We start from the raw sequence: 7,260 nt of genomic DNA, 5'->3' as shown, positions 1-7,260 counted from the left end.
AAGGAGGAAGGGGGGCATCAAGGAGTTGTTCCCAGTTTGGGGCAACCCAAGGGGAAAGACCTGGGCAGACATGACAGGAAGTCACCTGAGAAGAGGGTGGGGCAAGAGGAGAATGGCTGGGTAGGGTCCAGCTGTGATCCCCTCCTGGGATGCTTTCCTCACCCTCTCCAAGCCCCAAGCTTAGCCTGAGATTTACTCCTTGGACGCAGCTTCGGAGAACCAGTCTCCCATCTGTCTCCTTCATCTCCGAAGACCTCTCCCCTAAGCCAAGGCTGGAAGGAATCCCGCTGAGTCCAGGTGGCAGCCTGCCCCTCTGAGCCCAGGGTGCTGGCTGAAGCCTACCACTAGGGGGCAGAGTAGTCTACACCAAAAGCCACACAACTGGCGTGTGTGCGCGCGTGTTCGTGTGTGTGGCTGTGTGCGGGTGTGTGCCCGCGCGCACTTGTGCACGGCACGTTGGGGGCGCGCTCCTCGCTGGGTTGAAGGGACTCAGCTCACTCCCCCACCATGTCAGAGCTTCCTCCCCGCAGCCAGGTGGCTCAAAGTGTTCCCTCTGCTGAAAACCGGAAAGCAGGCTCTTAGAATAGAGAGAGGTCAGTGAGGGGGAGCCCAGCGGGGTCCGTCCCACCCCGTGTTCTGCCTGAAGAAGGGACCTCATTGCGGGTAGAAATTGAGTCTTGTGGCAGCACCAACGGCCTAGAAGGTTGGGGCCAGGAGTTGAGTCTCCTTCAGAGAAAGAAGGGGAGCATGTCACTTATCCAGCCCCCTCAAACTCAGGCCCAGTCGACTCAGTGCCAGCTCTGCAGAATTGAAATTCACAGCAAAATGCAGAACTAGTGAATAACTGGGCTCAGGTCCCAGAAATAGGCTGCCCTTTCTGCGGGGTGACGGGAAGATCCTCCCAGCTTCCCGTTGCCATGGTTTCCACTCTGCTACCAGGCAGCCGGCTCTGCGGAAGCCATTTCCTGCAATGGGATGCTGGTGCCGCCTGGGTGTGAGGCTGATGGTGGCCAAAAGAGAGCCGCCGGGTGAAAAAAACCTGGTCCCAGAGATGCCCCAGTCAGAGAGTAAATGTCAGGGCATTACATACTCCTTGAGCACACAGATCAAGAGGCCTTGAAGAGAGACTACGCAGAAAAAAGTCAAAAAATGTTAAAGTTAACACATGCTTGGGCGTAACGTTCAGCTGGTTTCGACGCAGGGCATCAGATTTTGGGACAGGGGAGCCCATCTGCTCTTCTGGCAAAAGAAACATAGCAAGAGGGGAGAGTCCCTAGGCCATGCTACCCACAGAGGAGCATCTTGGGGGTCCCCAGCCTGCTCAGCACAACAGATTCTGGGGTCCAGCTCTGTTATGCCCTGACATTTGGAGCCTTAGGAAATTGCTAGTAGGTCTGAGCCAGGGCCCCCACGGGCTGCAGCACCAGGTCTGTTTTCCAAGGGCCCAGGGATGCCCTCTGTAGGCCTGCCCACCCCGGGCAGCCTGCCCGGGCTCCCAGGAAAGTGGGCAAAGATCTGAGCCCCTCTGGTCCCCAAACCTACAGGCCGCCCCTATGCTGACTCAGGGACCCTCTCACCTCTGCCCCAGTTTGTCCTGAAACCACAGCCCCGTGATTTTCTGTCTACACTGAGTGTCTCCCCACCCTGCCCCCTTAGCCTCAGTTATGGGAAATGTCTCCTGGGGCTGCAAGTCCACCTGGCTTGGCTTTTGGAAAGTAGAGAGTCCTTTGGGGTGCTACCCTACTGCCCCCAGACTCCCACCCTGGCCGCCTTCTGGAAGAGGCCCCCTGCCCTTGTATGCTGCAATGCTCCCTCCTGCTCTGCCCCCGGGCAGCCCCCGCAGTGGCCCACCGCTGGCCCCATCTTGGGGGGACAGGGCACACCGGAACAGGGGTTGCACCTGGGCCTGCAGCCCCTCTGGCACTTCCTGGGGCTCCACCAACCACTCCAGACCTTTCCTGCCAGTGGAGCTCAGGATAGGGCTTGTTTATGCTAGTCAGGTGTGCTCTGCCCCCACCCCCGACCCCTACTCCCTCACCCCTGACCAGTAACTTTTCTGGGTTTTTTTTGGGTGATTAAAATTCAGCTCAGATTCACATCCTATTCGAAACTCCCCCTCCCCATCCCCAGGACTGGAATGGACTGGAACAGAGACAGGGTGCTCTGACTTCCCCTCCCCTCCCAGCCCCCCTCCTGGGCTGAGGCAGGCAGGCCTTGTCTGCAGCCCAAGGTCGAAGGGGGGAGGGTGCTCCATCTTTGCCTGTGGCTTCTGCCAAGGGGGGGGGTCGCCTTTTTCCCAGGGTGCCTCGGCCCCCTCTTTGCTGAGGATTCTTTAAGGCTAGCAAGCCCTGTCCTCTTTGGGCCCCAGCCATGGCCACAGCCCCCACCCCGGGTGAGTGCCCCCTACAAGGACAGCTGCCCCGGCAGCCCTCCCAGTCTCAGCCCTCTGGCCCCAGGTTTCCCGCCCACAGGGAGGAGTGGAGCTGGGGTACGGGTGCCCCATCCTTTCCTTCCCAGCACACACCCTCAGGCCCTCCTGGCCCAGATGGGCAGCTGCTCCAGCAAGCCTCCTGCCTCCAGAAACCCCAGTGGGCAGATGCAGGTAGCCACTCCTGAGTCCAGTGTGCACCCCCATTCCCAGGGCCACAAGCCCAGCTCTCCCCGGAATGTTTGCTCCCCATACCTCGCTTCCTGCTTGGAAGGCAGCCCAGAAGTGGGTCTTCCGAGACACAGCAAGGGGTCCTTCTCCCCAAGTGGCACTCTTTGAACCACCTCCTCATTTGGCTGGGGGTCACCCCTTCCCCCATTAAGCCATTAAGAGCTTCTGTGTGAAGGACAGCAAAGGAAGCCTTGCCCCCCCAAAATGGTGGAGGCTCATGGGGAGTGAGGGCTCAAGAAAGGCTTCCAGGGGAGAGTAGTAAAGGAAGAGAAGGATCTAGAGACTTGGGTGGAGTTCTCCACGCTGAGGGAAGGGCAAGAACAAATCCAGAGGCTGGAGAGAAGCCCCCTCCCAGCCTCCCCCACCTTCGGGTGCGTCAAAGCGGCTCTGCATCCATATCCGGGGCCTCATTTTTTCCCAACTTTTTGGCATTTTAAGGATTTAAAAAAAAAAAAACAAAGCATTCCTCTCAGGTCAGCTAGCTTTAATCTGTGTTTCTATAGTAGTTAAAAGTGGATCTCCAGGCCTCCACAGCAAACAGTAAATGGATTAACTTACCTACTCCTCCTCCTCTGAAGGACACACTGTTCTTGCCCCATTTACGGAGGAGGAGGCTGGTATGACCTGTCGGGGTCAAGGGCCAGTGACAGCAGAGTTATTGGGTCCAGAGGCCATGAGAAGCCAGGAGGACACCCAGCACATTTGTCCACCTCAAGGACTTTTTTGCCTTTTGGTATAAAGATCTTTTCCTAAGGTTGTTTTGTTCTAGGCATAAGTAGATTTTATTAACATGTTTTGTACATTTTGTGTTTCACAATCCCATTTTCTTTGTGAATTTGACATAGTGCAACATAGCGTGCAGCCAAGGGCAGTAACGAGCTGTCCCACTTGCCCCTTCAGTGGACAAAACTGGTGGTGTGGTGGCGTGGTCTGGTGGCGTGGTGTGGCAGAGTAGGTGGCAGGGCTGAGGTGAATCCCACCCCCACCCCCCCACCCCCGTATGTGGTCGGTGCTCCAGGGCACAGCCAGAGGGAGGCAATGCTAAGTCCAGGGACTAATGGGCAGCTCTAGGAAACCCTGTGATGGGGAGACACGTTTGCGGCTGGACATGCCTACTTCGGCAAGAAGAGAAAGAGCGCCCAGGACAGCGAGGAACCCCTAACCCAGCTGGGAAGCAAACCTTGGAAACACACCACGGAGAAACAAGGGCCTTCGGTGAATCGGTTTCAAATGTTTAATTTTTTTAAATTGGGCAAATTGATCATTAAAGAACTGATTAAGCTGGAGTCACTGTTAGAATAAAAGGTGAAAATAAACTCCTTCATTTGAATTCCAAATCCCGGCTTGGAGGTGACCTGGTAATTAGACCAACTAGTCATTAGGCAAACTGGCTGTGGGTGGACTGGATGGTAAACGGATCCGGTGTGCGGAGGTAACCTTGAGTCTTCTCTCCTCCAACAGTGGGGGTGCTGGGCCTTGCTGCCGAGCGGGGGTAGGGGGGCAACCTGAATATTCCTTGCACTTGACCCCGGAGGCCCAGGCAGAGAGGCCGCTCTGGGGCTGGAACAGGATCCAGAGAGCAAGCGCTAGTTTACAGAATCAGGATGGGGGCAGGAGGTCCCCCCACCCCCGGAGGGGGGGCTGGGGCGATCAGCAGGTGCGGAGCATTTGAGGTGCGGAAGTACTTGAGTACTTTAAGCACCGGTACACCCTACCCGTGCTGTCAGCTGCTTTGACCCAGACTGCGGGTCAGAGCACCAGGCCCCGCTCCCCAGTGAGGCACCGGAGCCCGAGGGCTTTTTCTGAGGTCCCAGCCACAACAGGGTCACGGTGCCTCTCCGTAGGTAATGCAGCGGAACTCTCCGGGTTGAAAATTGTTTCTGTTAGCATATTGAGAAAACGCAGAAGAATACTTACAGAATATGTGTGAGTGTGAAGAACAATACCATGAGCCTCTGTGTACTCACCACCCAGCTTGGAAAAAAAGAAAGGTGACATGGCCTGTGAAGGACCTTGAGTGTCCCTCCTCATCCCCCCCCCACTCACTTCCCCCACACTCTCATTTCAGAGGTGACCTCTTCCCTGAATTGTGCCTTTACCAGTCCCGTGTTTTTCCTTATAGTTTCACCACCTCTGTGTGCATCCCCAAACAACACATGGTTTCATTTTGCCTGATTCGAACTTGACACAAATGGAATCGTGTTAATTGTATTGTTCTGCAACCTGCTTTTCCATTGAACACGAGATTCCCAAGACTCGTCCATGCTGCTCCATGAGGCTGGAATCCATTGGTCCTCCGAGCATTCTGTTCCCTTGTAGGACTAACCTCCTACCCTCCCTCAGTTTAGTCCCGTTGTGGGCTTGATGAGCTAGTAGTTGTGAGCCTGATGGACAGCTGGGTTGCGTCCGCCTTTTGTGATGTTACAATCAGGCGTCCTGATGCCCAGCACAAGTTTCTCCAGTCATCACATCCAGGGGGAAACCCCCGCCCCACTTTGCTGAGGAATGACAAGTGATTGCACCAGGGCCCGGGCCCACCTGCAGGATCTAAGTTTTCTTGCGGTTCCCCAGGCTTGCCAACACCTGATGTTGTCAGACTTTAATTGCCATATGGATGACCAGTTGTCCCAGCATTATATACTAAAAAAATATCTCCTTCCTCCACTGAGCTGCAGCACCAGCTTCGTCATAAATGGAGTTTCTACACATGGTCTGTCTGCTTCCACATTCTCCATTCTGTCCCACTGGTCTGTCTGCCCATCGTTTTGCCAATACTGAGCCATCTTAAACACAGTACCTTTAGAATAATTCTTAGAACCTGCTAAGGCAACTCCCTCCACCTCCCTCTCTAGGAGCGTTTTAACTCCTCTTGGCCGTTTGCTCTTCCATATAAATTTGAGAACCACCTTGTCAAGCTCCATTTAAAAATGGCATTTAAATTACAATTGCATTCAATCTATAAATCAAATGGAAGAGAATTGGAATGTTCAAAACATTGATTTTTTTTTTCTTAGAATTCTGGGTAACCAAGATAATGGCAAAATCCTCAACATAGCTTCCAAACAAAAATCAATTAAAAAAAAAAAAAACAGGGGCGCCTGGGTGGCTCAGTCGTTAAGCATCTGCCTTCAGCTCAGGTCATGATCCCAGGGTCCTGGGATCGAGCCCCGCATCGGGCTCCCTGCTCGGCGGGAAGCCTGCTTCTCCCTCTCCCACTCCCCCTGCTTGTGTTCCCTCTCTCGCTGCATCTTCCTCTGTCAAATAAATAAATAAAATCTTTAAAAAAAAAAAAAGCAAGAACAAATAAAACCACACAAAACCCATGGCCTCAGCATCACTAGAAGACAGAGAGCATCTGAGCTTCAAATTACCTATAATAAATAAAATCACAAGTTTGCGGGCAATTATCCAAAAATGAAATACAAATGGAAACAAATGGACGAAGCCATCCATCAAACAATACCACAACCACCCTGAAGGGAAGAAAAGAACTAACCCAAGTAACTTTTGAATGGTGTCCTTGGATGATATGCCCTCAAGATAAAAAAGAAAAAGAAACGAATATTGAACTCGAGAGAACAGTTTCCTTTTTTGCAAAGATGCAGGATGACAATTCTGAAACTGCTTTCTGAGTATTCTAGGGTTGAACAAACACATAATATAGTGTGGATGATGGGGGCCAGCTTTCTCAGCGACAAAGAAAGAAGTTACAAATCAGCAAGTGGGAAGAAGGCTAGAATGAACCTGGAATTAGAGGTGTCAGTATGAACCCACAGAGATGGATGATATAGATAGATAGATAAATAGATAGATAGGTAAACAGAAATGTATGGAAATGTGCATACATATATGTATTTTACTGCTACATTTATTAATAAATGTGTATATGTGTACATATATGTATGGGGTGTGTGTGTGGTGATTTTCCAAAAGGTTTCTAAGTGCAATTACTCATTCAAATTGAACTAGGGATCCTCGGATAAATGGCTGGTTCTAAGAATGGGGGACAGGGAAAGTCTGGAGGAGCTTAGAACATCTTGTTCTTCCAGAAGGTAAGGAATCTATGAGTCTCCGCTGATATAAATAAGTAAGTTAATGGGGAGAAAAGAAGCTCTTCCTCACCGTAGAAAGCCAAATGATAAATGTAGAAGGAATGATAGAACTGGAAAAATCACCATTTGGCAACCATGATAGTAATGATTGATTCAAGCAAAAATGATCAATGGATGAAAAAAGTGGTGGGTGAAAGTTCGATGAGGAACAGGATATTTAAATAGTCTCAAAATGTCTCCCCACAAAAGGAAAATAGTAGCAACCTGATAATGGAGAAACCTGGCAGACACCACTTTAACCAAGTGACCAAAGGTACTATCACCAGTAATGGAACAAACCACACACACATCACTTCTCTGTGCAAAACCTGAATCTAATGGTAAGAAAACATCAGGCAAAACCAAACAGATGGACACTCCACAAAATAACTGCCCTGTGCCCTTGAAAAACGTCGATGTCATAAAACACAAAGACCAAAGAGCTGCTCCAGATTACAGGAAACCAAAGAGATATGACAACTGAATGTAATGCATGATCAGAGATGCTCC

The sequence above is a fragment of the Zalophus californianus genome, chromosome X, assembly GCF_009762305.2.
Source record: "Zalophus californianus isolate mZalCal1 chromosome X, mZalCal1.pri.v2, whole genome shotgun sequence".
Taxonomy (NCBI): Eukaryota; Metazoa; Chordata; class Mammalia; order Carnivora; family Otariidae; genus Zalophus; species Zalophus californianus.
The sequence above is the reverse complement of the archived record's forward strand: the minus strand, read 5'-3'. Positions refer to the sequence as shown.